At 38.4% G+C, this 20,473-nt stretch overlaps 1 long non-coding RNA gene across 1 annotated transcript; it reads right to left on the minus strand.

Annotated features, from left to right (window-relative positions):
- Positions 1–17,263: 17,263 nt before the first annotated feature.
- Positions 17,264–18,673, minus strand: LOC149814881 (uncharacterized). Its single transcript, XR_016428071.1, has 2 exons — positions 18,438–18,673; positions 17,264–17,567 (listed from the first exon to the last, which is right to left on the minus strand). It is a non-coding gene; the product is annotated as an uncharacterized LOC149814881 (long non-coding RNA).
- Between the last annotated feature and the right edge of the window lie 1,800 nt (positions 18,674–20,473).

Genomic DNA, 20,473 nt, shown 5'->3' on the forward strand with positions numbered 1-20,473 from the left:
TCCTTCAACACTATTCCACTCAGAAGATGTACTCAAATGATGCATTATCACTTTGCCGTCAATCCAAAGCAACCCCAAACATCGTGAGCAGACCGGGAAGATAACCTTCAAGATGTTAACGATACCATTTTTGGTGTTTCCTTTGTTCGAAACAACTTAGAATATGTGGACGTTCCGAGCATTGTAGCTTTAAAAAGAGTTTTTAGCTGTGCTTTTGAAGTGCGCTAAAGGTCTAATTTTTAGCAAAGACGTTTAGTGGCACTTCGAAAGTGAGCTAAAGGCCCTTCACACACAACAAAAAGAATGTGTTAAGGGCCTAAAGCTCATTTTCAACACGAGCGCACGCTGCTTTCATCACACACGCACATCCATTTCGATCAAGCTCAAAAGTGCTCAGACAACCATCTCTCTCTCTCTCTCTCTCTCTCTCTCTCTCTCTCTCTATATATATATATATATATATATATATATATATATATATACACGAAAACACGTAGGTGCATGATCACTATATAACATGACCAAAACGAACTCAAGTGGAGCATCCATCCTGCGTATGATAGACGCTCCGTGCGTGGTTCTGCCAAGATCTTTAGCGATGACAAAAGTTGCCTCTAACAATGACAAAAGGTGTTGCTAAAGGTTTGAGACCTTTAGCGATGACTTTTGTTGCCGCTAAAGCTCTTATTCGGTGGAAACAAACGTGGAGTGTCCATCACGCGCATGATGGACTCTCCCTGTGAGTTTGTTTTGGTCATGGTCAAAAGTGATCATGCACCTATATATATATATATATATATATATATATATGCCTACCACTTTTGTAACCTGCCTATCAAGATTTTGAAGGTTTTTTTCATGTTTTTTCTTAAATCTGACCATACAAGTTTTGCAAGCTTGATTTTATAGAAAATGGACTACCGTTCAGAAAATCAAGTCTAAGATTTTCATAAATATTCAATGCTTAAAAAATCATGTGTTTTATAAAAAAAACATTATGCAATTTTCGTTTTCCAGCAAATTGACCATGTTGCATACATCTGCAGGGTCAAATTTATGAAAAATAACCCAAAAGCACTTTGTTCGCTCGCGATAGACTGGTGGTATGCCAGAAAAGTATATATATATATATGAGATATGAGTAATGCACTCCTTAGTTCTCTTTTTTTTCGTTAGATCTCATTAGGCCCTTTCAAATATCACCATTTTTAGTATTTTTTTTCTCATATTTAACACCATAGATGTCATCTATAGGTTTTGTTTAGTGGGAATCGAAATTTGGATCTTCGGAATTTGACCTGTATACAGGTTTTTTTGGTGATCCAAAAATAAATGGCTATAAAGGCATCAATTTTTTTTGCCTAATAAAAATACATAAAAGTGTTCAATCCCATACCTTTAGGACCTTTTGTCGCCGCTATTATGCAAAAAATAATGACGATGAGCGTCAGCACAAGCTCGTTCTGATCATGCACATAGACACTAGGGGTGGCAATTTCTGACACGACCTGCCAACCCGCCTCTTAGGCGGGTTCGGGTTGGGCTTAAGCCAACCCGTTTAATAAACAGGTCGACCCGCGTAACCCGTTTATTAAACAGGTCGGGTTCGGGTTGGGGGTATGCCAACCCGGCTGACCCGTTTAATAAACGGGTTAGGGAGGTGGGTCAACCCGCCAACCCGTCTGCCAACCCGCCAACCTGACTACCTGCCAACCCGATCCGTCAACCCGTCAACCCAACCCGCCAACCTGATCCGAGAACCTGAAAACCCGTTTACCGGACCCAACCCATTTATTAAATGGGTTGGCGGGTCGTGTCGGGTTACCCGTTTATTAAACGGGTCGGGTTCGTGTTTGCCACAGCTGACCCGTTTAATAAACGGGTCGGGTTCGGGTTGAGGTATGCTGACACGCCAACCCGACCCGCCAACCCGACCCGATTGCCACCCCTAATAGACACTACTACTCTCTCTCTCTCTCTCTCTCTCTCTCTCTCTCTCTCTCTCTCTATATATATATATATATATATATATATATATATATATATATATATATATATATATATATATGCAAAATAGTCCCTGCTTTTTTAGCCATTTGCAAATTAGTTTCCGCCTTTTCCACTGAGTTCATAATTATCCTGTTAAAACAGTGTCAAACTAACCATGGTAAAACGTGAACCACAGTTAAATGTCATGTAAAATAACTATAATGCACTAAACCCAGTACACCATTCGATTTTGTTCTTCACATAGCCTCTGAGCAACTTCAATATGATCAACGCCTTATCTTTCGTAAAAAACTTCCCCAAAGTGACGACCTTTTCTGCTGTAAGTAGGCGTATCCTTCTCCCCCCCCCCCCCCCCATTCTAAAAATGGAAGTGGCGAAGAAGCAAAGGGAATGAAAATGAGAGGACTTAATCTCTTTCTATTCTATTTTTTCTTATTCCATTATAAAAGGAGAATGAAAATTAACTATCAGAAGATATCAGGAGACGGAACTAGTTGAAGCCATGGACCTTCATTGGTGGTAGGGTTGTATGGTGGAGGTAGTAGCAGAAAATGAGGTTCTTGATGAGGGCTGGGCCCAAGAGGATATCTTTCTATCATGAGCGTAAAAAAGTGTGCTCTCTGGTATAGATAAGCTGGCCCATGTGTTTGTTGTCACCTTAAGGCTAAGGCCAAGAGACAAACACACACATATATATCTATATATAATTGTGTTTAACATGAGATAGATTGAACCTTATGAAAAATGTATGGTTATTTTTTATCTTGTTCTTTGAAAAATTAAACGCCTTTTTCAAAAAAGTAACTTTATGAATCCATCAAATTTACTTTTTTGACCTAAAAAACTATGTATTTTTCAAAAATATAACTTTTTAAGAATATTTTAGTCATTTTAATGTATATATAAATATATATAGAGAGAGAGCAACACATTGAATTGTATGAACATGTTTCCCAATTAAATTTTAGGTAGGCCTTCGCATTCAACTACTCATCTTGGTAGATGAGAAATTTTTCTTTGGCTCATTAATCACAATCAGTAAGATAGTACACATTATTGCATCCATTATTTCATCTTTATCACATTCTATGTTTGCCAGTTAGTATATGAGTGTAGGGAAAGAGGGTTCGTGCCTATAACCTTTGGTTTGGATCATGGTGGTCTTGTACACCTTGATTTAAGAAACAAAAGAAGATGACTTTTTCTTAAAGAAATATGTTATTATAATATATTATTGTACTCTTTAATTTATTATTCAAAATATAATAGTAGACTAATGATTTAAAAGGATGGCATTTAGAGATTGCTTGAAGGAATATTCATCAACTTATGATTTCAGCCTCAGAAGTAAATGGAAGCACTATCTCTTACAGCTAGCATGGCCCCATGGAGATGAGACTTGGATTGAGATGATAATGATTATACTTGACTCCTATTTGTAGTAAATGAACAAAGTAACTGAATGACGATTTTCTTATAAAATTTTATTTTTTATAATTGCTAGAGAATGCTTTTGTTGTTTTTTTGAAGGAAAGAGAATGCTTTTGTTAACTAAAATAAATTTTCTACGACTAAGATCCAACGATGTGCATTTTTATTAGATGTCAATTAAGAACATCATTGACAGTTGAAAGTTGCTAGAACGTGGATAGCTTTGAATTATTTATGCCAAGCTGCTAGCTATATGTCTTCCTATTCAATAGGTAAGTTCTCCTTAAGCCTGGAATATCTATTTTCACTTTTATGGAGATATCACATAACTATTGACCTTTCGAAAAGTAGAAATAAGTTATTGGACCAACTCAGTATCTTTTCAACCTGTTGGGTCACTGTCAAAAAATCTGATGACAAACTTTATCTTTAGATATTGTTGAAATAATATTACAAATAACACACCTATGATTTCTGTGTGTGAGAGAGAGAGAGTCTACATATATCTTTATCCATTCAACAATAAAATGATTATCGCTTTTTTTATAAACATTTCTTTACTCTCAGCCTTCTAGTGTTGTTAGTTAAGAGTAAAGAACCCGAGGTGATTAAGTTGGGGGCCCATCCAGCTGGAACACTTTCTGCTTGGATCATTCTTCTCAAAAAACTAATAACTGATGATGGAAAACCGATCTTAACGTTCGGCAGGGATGCCTACGTCCACGACCCAAGTTACTCTCTCAACGTCCCCTTTATAATGGTTACAAGAGATATGTTGTTTGCAGTGGCGGAGCCAAGGGTGGGCGGCCGCCCACCCTAAACTTTGAAACCGAGTCGACTCATGACTCGGGAAATCGAGTCGAATTGGGACTCATGAAACCGAGTCGACCGGGACCCGGGCTCTTGATGAGTCGAGAACCTGCCAAAAGGGGTGAGGGGTAAAACCCTCGCCAGTTTTCTAAAGCTCTGCCCCTCCGTTCCGGCGTTCCCCTTCTGTCACAGGCAAGGCGACAACCCCTGTGCTCTGCAGTGCCGTCGGGCTGCCGGCCTCCCTTCGGTGAACCCGCAGTGGCGGTGCCTCCCTCCGAGCTTCTCCTTCTTTGCTGCAATCTCCGGCGATGTGAGGCACCGGTGTCGCAATCAGTAGGACCTTCGCCAATCTCCGGCGACCATCGCTAGCAGCCGGCTGTCGCACTGTCTCAGGTAACCTCCCTAGTCCCTACCCCCTCTCTCTTGCTTTTCTTGTCGATCGGCAGACACGATAACCCTGTTTGCGGTTTCTGAGAAACCGAAGCCTTTGGTTTCTCAGAAACCGCAAAGCATCAGCAAGGGTGTCTCTTACTGGGAGGTGAGATCTCCGGCGGTTCCTCATCAAGAGAATGGGTTTATAGTTTTTTTTTACTTCTAATCCGAACTGGGGAACATGAAAAATCTTGTTTGGTGTATTTACTTCAGAAAAAAGAAGAAAAAACTATTTCAAGTTATTATTTAATGAGTCTTTGTGGAGCTATGTGATGGATAGGGATGCTAATGTTTTTGACCGTTTAAGTGAGCTATTCGTGAAAAGTTGGTATATTCCTTAAATTTGATTTATGTGAGATTGATATATCATGTTAAAGAGCTATTTAATTTTCATGGAAGGAACAAAATTGTCAATTTTTCTAATGCACAATGTAAAAGGTATTTTTAATTCTTCTAGTTAGATGCATGTCTTTACTCAGGAAGGTATTTCAAATTAGACACAAGTTTTTAGTATTTAATCTTGTAGCTTGGACTTGTTTGGGGCGATATATTTTTCTAGCTTCTTTTGGTGTCCAATTCTAGTCCATCTACATGGCCTGGATTCAAACACTCGATATTTCTGCTATATTAGACATTGTCTAGGTTTTGAGTGTGTTTCTTAACTATCTTTTGCTATTTGACTCTTCAACTAGTAATATTTCACATTCTGTGCCATGTATGATTTGATTTAACTAGTAATGTTTCACGTTCTGTTGTATGTTTCTTTGTAATGAAGATCTTTGTTTAAGTTGAGGTGGTATGAAATGCATGGTCCATTTTCTAAATAGGATTGTGATGAATGAGCCCATTTTGCAACAATAGCACAACCCTTAAAACTCATTTATGATTAGATGAGCTTTGTCAGCCTGCTGTATCAGGTAAGTGAGCTTGAGTGACATTGACTTGGGCCAACTTGGTCGATTGATACAGAATAATGTTTTTGAAATTTTAGCCATGTTTTATGTTAATTATGTTTGTTACTACTTATGAAGCTTCTCTTGTTTCTTTCTGGTTGAGTGATTAATGAACTTTATTGTTTAAATTCTTCTTTCAGCTCTCTCTCTCTTTCTGTAATCTTGACCCTTATTTCTTTACTAAAGGCTTCCTTATACTATGACTTCACGGAGTGTGTCTCTGCAAATGGTGAAGGGGCATATAGGTGAACTGTTTTTATGAGGTATAGAGGTGGGAGTATGGTGCTTATCTGTAGGTATCTCATACTACAAAGGTTGTTTTCTGACAAGGACTTTGGTTAGTACGGAAAGTCTGATAGTATATAAATGTTTAAGTGATTTAGATTGTGTATGGTAAATTTATAGAAACTTGTAGGACGCTATCCTAAACTTTCAAGAAAAGTCATCCATATCCCTTTATATACAAGTCATACTGGAAACTTCATAAAAATGGTTGTATTCCTGTATCTGCAGTCGTATCCATGTGACATAGGCTGTAGGCATTCTGACAGCTTGTTATGAAAGAAGGTTAAACCTATTTATCTTGATTTCAATGGCCGATTTCATGTGTTATGAGTTGGCTAAATGAATTATCATTCATCAAGAACTTGATTTTTTAGACTGACACTGGACTTTGCTTCCACTGCCTCCTCTGATTACCAATAGGGGGCTTCACCCCCTGCCTTGTTCTTGTTGTCATTTCATTTTACTCGATCTTTTTTTGCAATGAGATTTGGCTTATATAACATTGTCATATTTTTTTCGTTGCATAGGAATGAATAAGTTTATAACGAAAAGGTCAATCTTTGATAAATCTTTTGTAACTCGAGAAGGAGAACCAAGTCAGAAAATATGCAAAACAGAAAATGATGAACCAGAGTTACCTGCAGACCCTGCACTTTGTCATTCTATTTCTAGTTATTATCCTAATATCCAAGATAATATTCGTAGAGCATATATGATCTGAGGTCCTTGTCAACCTCGAGATTGTATGTTTCAACTAAACCATCAAAAATGAAGGTTCATTCCAACTTGGTATGATGAGTATAAGGATTGGTTGGAGTATAGTACAAGTAAGCATAAAACATATTGTTTGCAGTGTTATCTTTTTAGGCAAAAAAGCACAGAGAAGATTAGTGTAGAGACATTCGTATCTGAATGATTTGATAACTGGAAAGACAAGAAGATGTTTGATAAACATGTTGGAAGCTCTGGCAGTTTTCACGATTCAGCACGAATGAAGTGTCAAAATTTGATGCAACAAAAACAACATATTGATTCTATACTTTATCAACAAAGTGTTCGACAAAAAGATGAATATAGACTTCGCCTTTGGGCAACTGTTAATGCAATCAGATACTTGTTAAGTCAAGGATTGACATTTCGAGGGCATGATGAAGCTGAAGAATCTCTTAATAGAGGAAATTTTATTTAGTTGTTGAAGATATTTGCAAAGATCAATGATGACATAAATAAAGTTGTATTGAAAAGTGCTCCAAAAAATAACAAATTGATATCTTCTGATATACAAAAGGCTATTGTCAAGGCTGCTTCTATACAAACCACAAAGGCTTTTTCTATTTTACTTGATGATTCTCGTGATGTATCAACTAAAGAAAAAATGACTATTGTTTTACGGTTTGTTAATAAAAGAGGTCGAGTGGTTGAGCGATTTCTTACTCTTGTGCATGTTCTTGAAACAAGTTCTCTGTCACTCAAACAAGCAGTTGAAGAAGCATTCTGTAAGAATAAATTAAGCATATCAAGTTTGCGTGGACAGGGTTATGATGGAGAAAGTAATATGAGAGGGGAGTTTAATGGATTGAAAAGTCTTATATTACATGAAAATGCATCTACATATTATATTCATTGTTTTGCACATCAACTTCAATTGGCATTAGTTGGTGTTGCTAAAAAAATTCATTGCTTGATGTGTTTTTCAATATATTAGGCAGGTTGTCAACTTTTTTCTCCACTTCATGCAAGAGATCTGAGCTTATTCGAGAAGCAGAATTTATGCGAATTGTTGAAGCACTTGCATTGGGTGAACTTGAAACAGGACGAGGATTAAATCAAGAAATAAGTTCCAAATGACCTGGTGATACTCGACGGGGTTATCATTACGATGCTTTGGTTAATTTACTCAGTATGTATTCTTATGTTATTCAAGTGTTAGATTTCATTGCAGAAGATACATATTCAGGAAAAAGTTCAGATGCAATTATTTTATATCATCAGTTGCAAGATTTTGAATTTGTGTTTTGCTTATATTTGATGTGTAAAGTTTTGGGAATAACTGACGATCTTTCACAAGCACTTCAGCGAAAAGATCAAGACATTGTGAATGCTATGAGTTTAGTTACTATATCAAAACAGTGCCTTCAAGGTCTGAGAGACAATGGATGGGACTCTCTCATAAACAAAGTGTTCATATTTTGTAAGAAATTTGATATTCTGATTCCTGATCTAGGGGACTCATATACACCTCAAGGACGACCAAGACGTAAGGTTGAAAAGATCACCACATTGCATCATTATCATATTGATGTGTTTTATGTTATTATTGATTTGCAACTTCAAGAGTTGAATGATCGTTTCACTGAAGCAAATACAGAGCTCCTCCTTTCAATGGCATGCTTGAGTCCAAAGAATTCTTTTTCTGCTTTTGATAAAGATAAGTTGATTCGTCTTGCTGAGCTTTACCCTAAGAACTTTTCTAAAGTAAACATAATTAGACTGAAAAATCAATTGGATATATATATTGCAAACATGTGAAACAGTGATCGGTTTTCAAATTTAAAATCTTTAGCAGAGCTTGCAGAGATGATGGTAGCAACTCAAAAGCATATTGTATTTTCTCATGTGTATCTATTGATTAAGTTGGCATTAACTTTGCCAATTGCAACAACAAGTGTTGAAAGAGCATTTTCAGCTATGAACAATATCAAAAGTCGTCAACGTAATAGAATGGGAAATGAATGGATCAATGATGCTTTGGTTACTTACATAGAGAAGGAGACATTTGATACCATCAGTGATGATGCAATTATGAATTGCTTTCAAAATATGAAAAATAGAAGATGCCAATTGTAAAATTTTCATGAATTTAGTTGTTTGTATTTCTTAAGTGAACAATTTTTATTTTAGTTTAAAAGTACAATTTAAGGTTTTATCTTATTATGTTCATAAATTTAGTTGTTTGTGTTTGTAACAATTGTTATTTTAATTCAAAGGCTTATTTAAGTTTTATCTCTCCACGAATGACTGCTCCTCTAGCGAAATTTTTTTGGCTCTGCCACTGGTCCGAATAAATGGATCGTCCTTCAAGACCATAGCATTGTCTTCGAGACCCGAAGTCAGGAAAAACTTCTGGCTCCACCACTGGTTGTTTGTTATAATTAGAATCGTGTTTGGGAATTTTTGTAACCTTCTCAAACTTTACATCTTCGCATGTAGAGAGTTCTAGTTTTCTGGAAACCTTCTTCCTTTCTGCATCTTCTTTCCTTGTGAGAAAGCTTTCCATATACGCATAGGCGGAGCTGGGGGGGGGAGGGTGGCAAAACTGGGCTGTAGCCCAGTCCTGCCTCCCGGACCAGTTAAAAAAAATAAAAATAAATTTTAAAAGCCCAGTCCTAGCCCAACCCTGATTCCATATGAAATAGATTTGTATCCATTTTTGTAGCCCAGCCCTGACTGCAGCAAATAGTTTGATTTGTCCATATGAAATAGATTTTTATTAATAATTGTAGCCATTTTTTATTTTATCTCAAAAAAAAAATTTCAGGGGCGCTGCCCCCGAACCCCAGACTATCACACCAAATTTTTTTTTACTACACCCCTGTTTGCCCCCCCCCCCCCCCCCCTCACATGAATCCTAGCTACGCCTCTACATATATGTAGAGCCCTGAGTGACTAGGGCTCTTTCCATACGTATAGTGCATGTGGTCCTTTCACTGCTTGGACTGGGTTCCTTACAGGTATGATCTGAATCCAATTCATTGATATCTTTAACATTTCCCCTCAAACTCAACGTGCCCGGAACAACAGTGAGTTTGGACCTCAATTCAGTAAAACGTTGAGCCGATAGAGCTTTTGTAAAAGTGTAGTCACATTGATCTAGGGAGGACAAATGTTTCACTACAAGTTGATTCTTGGCTATATGATCTCGGACAAAATGAACACACTGATGTAAGACCGGGTGTGCAGCCATATAGGTGGCATTGACATTATCACACCACAACGTTGGGGGAACATTGTGCTTAACTTCGGGTTCCTTTAGAAGAAAATGAATCCAGAGAGGTTCTATAGCAGCATTTGCTACTACACGATATTCTACTTTGATGCTGGAATGAGCAACTATAGTATGTTTCTTTGAGCTTCAAGACAGAATATTTGGATCCAGATAAATATCATACCCACCGGTGGATTTACGGTCATTGGGGCAACCTGTCTAGTCTGCATCTAATAAGGCTTCTAAATGAAACTGAGAGACGAGTTGTATCAACAGTCCAAAATGAACAATATGCTTCATGTACCGCAAGATTCATTTAACTGTTCAATGATCAACTATGGGAGACGGCATAAATTGACAAACCTTTTTACTGTAAATGAGAGATTTGGACAAGTCATTGTGAGATATTATAGAGCTCCCACAATGTTGTGATACTCTGTAGGATTGGAGAAACGACCTCTTGAATTAAGAGACAAAATGTTGGAGGACGGCAAGGGCATTGCCATAGGTTTTGACCCAGACAAGTTTTCTATTTCTAGAAGACTAAGGGCATACTTCTTATGAGACAACATAAACCCTTCTTTAACCTTTCAACACCCAGAAAATAATCCAATTCACCTAAATCATTTAGAGCAAATTCCCTGTTTAGGCATTCAATAAGATTTTGAATTATAGTAGATGAGTTTCCAATCACCAGGATATCATCAACATATATAAGAACATATAATATTGTTCCTTCTTTTTGGAGAACAAATAGTGGTGTGCGCTTTCTTGAACTGACAAACCCCATATTAGTAAGGGTTTGACTCAGGTATTAGTATCAAGATCGCAAAGCTTGTTTAAGGCCCATAAAGAGCTTTATGCAGCCTACAAACATGATCAAGGTAATTTGGATCTTGAAATCCAAGAGGAGGTTGAGCCATATAAACAACTTTATTGAAATTTTCATTCAAAAATGCATTATTCACGTAGAGTTGCCTTATCAATCACTTGTAGCTAACTGCTATAGAGAGCATTGTATGAACTGTTGTTGGTTTTAGCATAGGACTAAATGTCTTAAAATAGTCAATTCCTTTTTTCTGAGTATAACTCTTAGTCATAAGATGAGCTTTGTACCTTTCTAAAGTGCCATCAACTTTTCTTTTAATTTTGAAAATCCACTTACAACCAATAACATGTGTTGCAAATGATGATACAAGATACCATGTTTTATTGAATTTACATGCATCCATTTCTTTCTGCATGACCTCTATCTAATGAGCATGAACAAAACTATGAGGTTCATGGTCTTCAAGAAATTGAGCAACAAAGACTTGAGGCAAAGGATATAACATGTTAAGATAGAGTTTAGGGATACAGGTGCCATCTTGTGACCTGATGACCATGGAGTGAGTACGGAGAGGAGGCACATCTGGGATGAGGGAAAGATGAAGACCAGGATCTACACTAGGTTGAGAGGACACAGGGGTAGACCCCTATTCAAGGTGGCTTCTTCAGAGGAATTCGGTTCAAGCTGAACTTCTTTCATAAGAACTATCAATTTCTAGAACATGAGTAAGATGAGACTAGGATGAAATGAGACTTTGAACAACTAGAATAAGTAAAACCTCATGAAACATTGGGTTAAGAGCAGGCTTCCCACTAGTGGGATTAGACTCATGATCACATAACAAAAACTTGGTCTCATCAAAGACCACGTTCCTGGACACAAGCACTTTATTGGTCTCTAAATTTAGGCATTAATACTCTTGATGATGGACCTATACCCAATAAATATATGAAACTAAGACTTGAAATCTAGTTTGTGGCTGCGGTAAGGACTAAGGCAGGGATAAGGAGCACACCCAAAAACTCGGAGAAGGTTGTAGTCAGGCTCTCTTCTAAGCAACACCTCATAAGGGGACTTCTTCCCACAAATAGGAGAAACTTGTTTGTCAAAAACATTGTTGAACTGAAGGCACAAGTCCAATATTTTGCTGACACTTTAGCTTGGTTTATAAGGAACAAACCAACGTCAATAACATGATGATGCTTGCATTCAACACCGTATTGTTCATGAGTGTGTAAACATGACACTCTATGACCAATACCATAAGTGCACATGTAGGAATCTAGAGCCTGATATTCACCTCAATCATCAGTTTGAAAAAACTTATTTTTGTCAAATATATTTTCAACACTTTCCTTAAATTGGTGAAAAGTAGGCTTCCATCAATCAAAAATAATAATAGGACTGGGGCCCACATATTATAATATATAAGATCAAGATGACCGAAAATTTATGATGTGGCAAACCAAAATGCAAGGAGTGACTCTTCCCTTGCTAACAAGCATCATATATATTGTTTTCAAGCTTATGAAAGAAAGGTAAACCAAAATCATTTACTACTTGCTTCACTATTCAAAATGCGGGGTGACCAAGCTACTGAAGGCACTGACCCAAACTAGTTCTTTCTCCAATCAAGGCTTCATTTTTCTGACCAAGAGGAACACTTAGCTGGCTGGTAAAGACCCTGGTTACTCTTTCCCCGCATGAGTTCGTTCTCAGTTACCCTGATCCTTTATACAACAAAACTCAAAAATCACATGATTATCATTTTCAAATTTATTTATGGAAAGTAAATTTCGATTAACTTCATGAATATGAAAATATCATTAAGATAAAATTGAGATCCCAAATCATAAAACTTTGATGAGCCAATAATCCTAATCTTCAAACCTGAGCCATTGGCAATCTTGATTACATCCTAACCTTCGTACGGAACATGTATTGACCATTTTTTCAGGTCATACGCACCAAAATCTGGGTACCAATTGGCATCATTGGTAACAGATGGAGTTACATGATAGGCCTGAGCTGCAGAATTTGCACTGTTGACGGCATTTGCAGCAAGGTTGCAGGTTATTTGAAAGCAAGACTTTGCGGTGTGGCCTGGTTTCTCACAGAACAGACACACGACTCGATTTTTGTCCTGATCGGTTCTGTTGAACTATTGTTGTCCACGTCCTCTACCACGAGAGCGGTTCTGATTAAACTGCCTGATATCTCAACTTCTGCTATTGAACTGTCTAGGCTGAGTATTAATCCCTTGCTGATTTTGTAAAGTTGGCAACTTGAGTCAACATCACCTAATTGAGACCCTTGAGCTAGCAACAATCCATGGAGTTCGGTTAGTGTGACAGGTTCCCATCGGGTAGTGACCAAAGTTCTGAGCACAGTAGAGGGAAGATCACACAAAAGGTGAAGGATCATATCCTCTTCATTAACCAGTTTAGAGGCCAATTCTAATTGATGCCCAAGCATTTTGTCCTTCTGAAAATACTCATCAACAGTGAGAGAACCTTTCTTGATGGTAGTAAGTTGCTCTTTCAACTATAGAATAGGAGAGCGAGAATGGGCACCATAGGTTTCTTCAAGGGTGTTCCAAACATCATAGGAGGTCTTCAACCCAATTACTTGAGCATGAACACTCTCGGACAAGGATGATAATCCAGCTTAAGAGAAGCTGGTCTTGCCTAACCCAGGATACCAAATCCAGATTTGGTTCATATTCTTTACCATCTACAGTGGTCCTGGTCCTAGATGGACTCGGTTTTGATCCTTCAATAAAACTGTAAAGATAATTGTTTGCGGTGAGTTTAGTACTCAGGAAGTACTGCAGACTTGTGGTGCAGGTAACAATGGGAGAGAAGAGTTGCTTATTTGAGGGGACGACATGAGGAGTCAAGGGACGATGCAGTCAACACTCACCACATGGCACCGAATACGAGTTGCTGAAGACGAACAAGCAAGAACGAGCACGCTCCAAGGCCTTAGCTCTGATACCATGAAAAAACTAATAACTGATGAAGAAAAGGAAACCCACAAACACAATATTAACGTGGTTCGACGGGGATGCCTATGTCCATGACCCAGGTTACTCTCTTTTTATCCCAACGTCCCCTTGAGGACGAAGCAGGTTATATGTCCCCCCCCCCTCCCCCCCCCCTCCCCCCCCCCCCGAACAGGGGAGTTAGCTACATCTCATGTTCGAGGGGTCCCAAAGAGCACCACGTATGTAAGCATGTGTGTCTCGTATCCCCATGTTTGTCAACATTAATTAGCGTTGGAGTTTGGTGCGATTGCAAAGACTTAAGCACCCTCTCCTCCATTGGTGCCAAAAAAAATGACGATTCTTGAAAAGGAGTGGTTGTAAAGACTTAAGTGCCCCGAAGATGATTATTTAAGACCCAGTCTCTGTACTGCAGGATTATCCGAGAAAGAAATCTCTCCTAGAGGAGGCCATGAACATCAACCCTCTCACTCTCTCTCTCCCTTCTCTTTCTGCTTCTGCGCACATCCAACAGAAGATCCTACATTGCTCCATAGAGCACCGACTGACCTACACATTGACTGTTGTAGAGTCTGATTCAGAGTTTTTACCCTTACAGGAGGAGGGTTTGGGGGCTCATCCCAGCGTGGGTAGCATCATTCAACTAAATGAGTTGTAGATCCTGATTTAGAGTTTTTACCCTTACAAGAGAGGGGTCTGGGGGCTCCTCCTAGCGTGGGTAGCATCATTCAACTTGAAGAGTTGTGGAGTCTGATTCAGAGTTTTTACCCTTACAGAAAGGGGGATCTGAGGGCTTCTCCCAGCGTGGGTAGCATCATTCAACTTGAAGAGCTATGGAGTCTGATTCAGAGTTTTTACCCTTACAGAAGGGGGGGGGGGGTCTAAGGGATCCTCCCAGCGTGGGTAGCATCATTCAACTTGATGAGTTGTGGAGCTTGATTTAGAGTTTTTGCCCTTATAGGAGGAGGGTTTGGGGGCTCCTCCTAGCGTGGATAGCATCGTTCAACTTGATTTGTTGTGGAGCCTGATTCAGAGTTTTTGCTCTTACAGGAGGGGGGTTTGGGGGCTCCTCTCAGCGTGGGTAGCATCGTTCAACTTGATTTGTTGTGGAGCTTAATTTAGAGTTTTTGCCCTTACAAGAAGGGGTTCCGGGGGCTCCTCCAGCACGGGTTCCGGGTGTCGTGGTCAAAAAATGCACAGGGTGTCATGGTGAGAAAGACATATGTTTGTTCCAAGCAAGGTTGGAAGAAATCAATGGAAAATCCAACAAGGAGCATGCCAGAATCAAGATGTGGATGTCAAGCGAGAATGGTGTTGTACAACTCAAATAATACAAAATAATAGGGGACTGATTTTTAGTTAAAATGGGGAATGAAATGACAATAGAAATCGTTGAAAATTTACAGGAATAAACTAGACTCAATAACAAAGACACCATTTTTTACGAATTTGAAATATGACTTCCGGTTAAGGAGATATAGCCCTGACAAGTTGGTCCTAATTCGGGTAGCTATTTACAACGATTTGCTTACTGAATAACACTATAAATCGCTATAGTGATTTGTGGAAGACACTACAAATCGCTATAGTGATTTGCGAAAGACACTACAAATCGCTATAGTGAGATCCAACAACACTATAAACCGCTGTGGGGCTCGTTGAAGACCCAAAAACACTATAAATCACTATAGTGATTTGCAGAAGACACTATAAATCACTATAGTGAGATCCATCAACACTATAAATCGTTGTGGGGCTCGTTGGAGACCCAAAAATACTATAAATTGCTATAGTGATTTGCGGAAGACACTAGAAATCACTGTTGAAAAGCTAGATAACACTATAAATCGTTGTGGGGCTCGTTGGAGACCCAAAAATACTACAAATCGCTGTAGGAAAGCCCGATAATACTACAAATCGCTGTTGGAATGCCTCAAAAAAATTTGGTCGGAAGGGCGCTGACCCCCGCCAGGGGCGGCCCCCCTAGACCCCCACCCGCTGACCACGCCGGGGGGAGCCCCCGGACCCCCCCTCCTGTAAGGGCAAAAACTCTAAATGAGGCTCCACAACTCATCAAGTTGAATGATGTTACCCACGCTGGGAGGAGCCCCCAAACCCCCTCCTGTAAGGGTAAAAACTATGAATCAGGCTCCACAACTCATCAAGTTGAACGATGCTACAGTCAGTGTGCAGGTCAGTCGGTGTTTGATGGAGCAATGTAGGATCGTCTGTTGGGTGTGCACAGAAGTAGAGAGAGAAGGGAGAGAGAGTGAGAGGGTTGATGTTCATGGCCTTCTCCAGGGAGAACTCTTTGCCTCCCTTGATTTCTTCTCTAGAGAGAGAGAGGATTTTATAGTGTTTTACGGAGAAAGAAGAAGAAGACTTTGAAGAGTCAACATCATCCTCGACTTTCTGGATGGAGGACATGTTTGTCCTTTTTTTGAACTGTTTGTTTTTTCTTTTTTGAATGAAGGGCATTTTTGTCATTTTCTCAAACCATCGCTTTATGAGAAGAATAGCAAGAAAGGGTACTGAAGTCTTTGCAACCACACCAGACTCCAATGCTAAGTGATGTCAACATACACGGGAATACGAGCCCCATGTGCTTGTATATGTGGTGCTCATTCAGACCCTCAAACATAGACGTGGGATTCAGTGAATCATCAGGGGGGGGGGGCATACACCACCCTCTGCCTTGAGGGAGAGGTTCCATTAAATTTATAATGGTTACAAGAGAAAGATTGTTTGTTACAATTAGAATTTTTTGGGGGAATTTTAGTAACCTTCTCAAACTCTACATCTTCACATGTAGAGAGTTCTAGTTTTTTGAAAACCTTCTTTTTTTCTGCATCTTCTTTCCTTCTTGAAAAGCTTTCCATCTACGTAGAGCCCTGAGTGACTGGGGTTCTTTCCATATATATGTGTATTGCGTGTAGTCCCTTCACTGCTTGGACTGGGTTCCTTACAGGTATGACCCAGATCCAATTCATCGATATCTTTAACAAGCTTTCCGTATACATAGAGCCCTGATTGACTGGGGCGCTTTCCATACGTGTAGTCCTTTCACTGCTTGCACTGGGTTCCTTACAGGTATGACCCGGATCCAATTCAACGATATCTTTAACATCTTCAACATGCAATCATACAGGAAAATGTTTTAGTACACAACTGCATACACTACAACAAAGCAGTAGATTAGCGACGACCACATTCCGTCGCTAATCCGTCGCTAATCCGTCGCTAACCATGTTAGTGACGGATTAGCGACAACGCGGCGACAGTATGCTTACGTCGCGAATATTTCGACGCTAACTGGCGACGGAATAATTTCGTCGCCAAGTCCGTCGCTAATTGCGACGGAATAACGAGCGCTATATTCCGTCGCCAATCCGCCGGTACTAAACGGCGACCACGGCGTGACGACGGATTTAATTCCGTCGCTAAGTCGTCGCTAGATTAATATGAATAGCGACGGAATCATCCGTCGCTAATCCGTCGCAAAAACGAAAAAAAATCAAAAAAAATTTATTTAAAAATTAATTACCGAGAACTGTACAATTTATATTTCCTGTACAATTTATATTTCCTGTAAATAAAAAACAAACCACACAAAAAAATTCATATAACAAGTATCTATAATAATTAATCGTTCCACCTTAAAACTAAGAAGTTTAATTATTTACAATTCAACAATTACAATTAGGAAAAATAAAAAAAATAGAACTTCTTCAACACAGTCCTCTAATCATCGCCAAGATTTTGTGCGTCTTCTTGTTCATTGTCTTTATCTGTCCCTTCAGCTCCACTACCCTGATTATCGCTAGCAGCCTACACAAGAAAAGAACAGTCAGTATTGATAAACAAAATATAATGAAATAAATTACACACTATATGTGATTCTATCATGTGCTCATGTGTGATCTAAGGCAATAAAAAAACTCTATATGTGATTCTATCATGCTCATATGTGTGCTAAGGCAGTCAAAAAATTGAATATGTGATTATAGCATGTTCATATGTGTTCTAAGGCATATAAAAAAACTCTATATGTGATTCTACCATGCTCAGATGTGCTTTAAGGCAGGCAAAAAACTATATATGTGATTCGATCATGCTCGTATGTGTGCTAAGCCAGTAAAAAAATTGAATATGTGAATATAGCATGCTCATATGTGCTCTAAGGCAGGCAAAGCCAAAAATTTTATATGTGATTCTATCATAAATGATATATAACATGTTCATATGTGTTCTAAGGCAGTTAAAAAACTCTATATGTTATTATAGCATGTTCATATGTGTGCTAAGGCAGTCAAAAAACAGAATATGTGATTATAATATGCTCATATGTGTTCTTAGGCAGTAAGAAAACTGAATATGTGATTATAGCATGCTTATGTGTTCTAATGCAATCCAAAAAACTTTATATGTGATTCTATCATGCTCATATGTGCTCTAAGACAGACAAAAAGTTAAATATATATATATATATATATATATATATATATATATATATATATATATATATATATATATGTGATTCTATCATGCTCATATGTGTGCTAAGGCAGTAAAAAAATTGAATATGTGATTATAGCATGTTCATATGTGTTCTAAGGCATCTAGAAAAACTCTATATGTGATTCTACCATGCTCAGATGTGCTTTAAGACAGTCAAAAAAACTATATATGTGATTATACCTAAGAGGGACCTGGAATCGAAGATCCCCTATCCTGAACAGCGGCCTTGATCTCATTTCGGAGAAAGGGGGCGACGGTGTATTGGAAGTAGTTATTCAGTGATTCATTAATGATCTCGCGTACATCATCACCGGAAAGAATAGTCGGCTGCTTGGAGCTTATGTCGGCGCAAGAAGTTGGTGAGCCGTAACTGGAAGAACCAATAACTGGTGAAGTGTTCATATTACTCCCAAACCCGAACACACGACCTTTTTTGGGTTCACCTGCTGCAGTCACCCATGCTGTAGGATCAAATGATAGATGCTGAGTAGCGTCTTCGCCATATCGCTCTACCATTTGTTGCTCATATGCCTCCTACAAAATAATGTTTAAAGTATTCATTAATAATTAATGATAACATTATGATGACTTGCATATATATTGCAATGATTATTAATAGAATTAATACATACCGTTGTCGTTCTCGCCTTCTCTGATACGAAGACTCTCGTGGTCTTCCGTTTATGTGTTTCTACAAACACATCCTTATATGGTACACTGCCTCCTTTTTCTACTTCCTGCGAAGTTAAATGACAAAAGATTTAGTACACAAATTTGCAACAATACTTATAAAATTAATATTATATATTGATGAGTTACCATTTTCTTTAGGTGGCTCCCAAATGTCTTAGATCCACCTGTGTGTAGATGGGCTTCGGGCATCTTCGATCGATTTTGTGAAGCCTTCGCAGAGCGATTTTTAAATGCATCTCCCGCCCACATATCGCACATTTCATCCCAGTAATCTCTCCTGATAGTAATAGGACAATGGCCCTTCCACAGTAATGGATCATCTACTACGCCAGATGCTTTTTTTGCTGCAGTCTTCATAGTGTGCAGCATGTCTGCAAATCGATTGGCAGTCACCTTCTGCCACACCTTCCTTGCATCATTTTCTTCCACCGTAGTTGCAAAGCGATTCGAAGCCTACAAATATTTTCAGAAAGTTAGTAGACATTGCTTAAATAAATTAAATATGAAACACATTAACTATGAGGAACAACTGTATACCATGAATGAGGACCACAATCTGTCTAACACCTCCTTTGGGTACTCTTTCCATTGAGCAACTGGTCCTGGTAGATGTTGAAGAAGTGAATTCCTAATCTCCCGTACTACTTCTTGTGGCTCAAACCTCGTGCTGCACATGAATTGTTACACAGTAAATATCAATATAAAATATTTAAAAGATATGCAATAATTGAAAACAAAATACTTACGGTCGATTATCGATATACACTATTCGAATGAGTCTTCTTGTGCCAGCCTGAGAAGACCCTGTTTCCTGTGTTGGCTGTTGACTTGTGCGATCAACTGGTGTAGGTGAGTCGTGTACAGGCGCAACATCATCTGTAAAAAAATACACACCAAGTTCTCAGAATGTGCATTTGAACTAATCAAGCATCTAATTAGTTATATGATATACCTATCACAGGAGCCCGTGAAGATGAAGGTTGAGCCTGGCTACTACTGGATGAGCGACCACTATAACCTCCATGAACCATATTCTAACAAATAACATATGTCATACAATACATTCAAATAATTCACATCAAGTATTACAATGCATTCAAGTCATTCACATCAAGCATTGCAATGCATTCAAATAATTCAAATCATTGACATCAAGTATTGCACTAATTCAAATCATTCGTTAATTGCATAAATTATAATACATTCAGATAATTGAAATCATTCACATCAAGTATTACAATGCATTCGAATCATTCGTATCAAGTATTACAATACATTGAAATAAAATTTTTAATCATTCACACCAAGTATTGCAATACAACTCACATCAAGTATTACAATGCATTTAAATAGAGGTTTGTAGTATAAGATTTTGCTCACTAGCTTGAGAATTCTTCCTCGTCACTAGTTTGACTTTCTTCTTCTTCTTCTTCTTCTTCTTCTTCTTCTTCTTCTTCTTCTTCATTGTTTGCCCATCCACTTGGTACATCATTTGGATCACATTCCTCTATGAATGTTTCATC

Source organism: Nuphar pumila, chromosome 15, assembly GCF_984573655.1.
Source record: "Nuphar pumila chromosome 15, dmNupPumi1.hap1.1, whole genome shotgun sequence".
Lineage (NCBI taxonomy): Eukaryota > Viridiplantae > Streptophyta > Magnoliopsida > Nymphaeales > Nymphaeaceae > Nuphar > Nuphar pumila.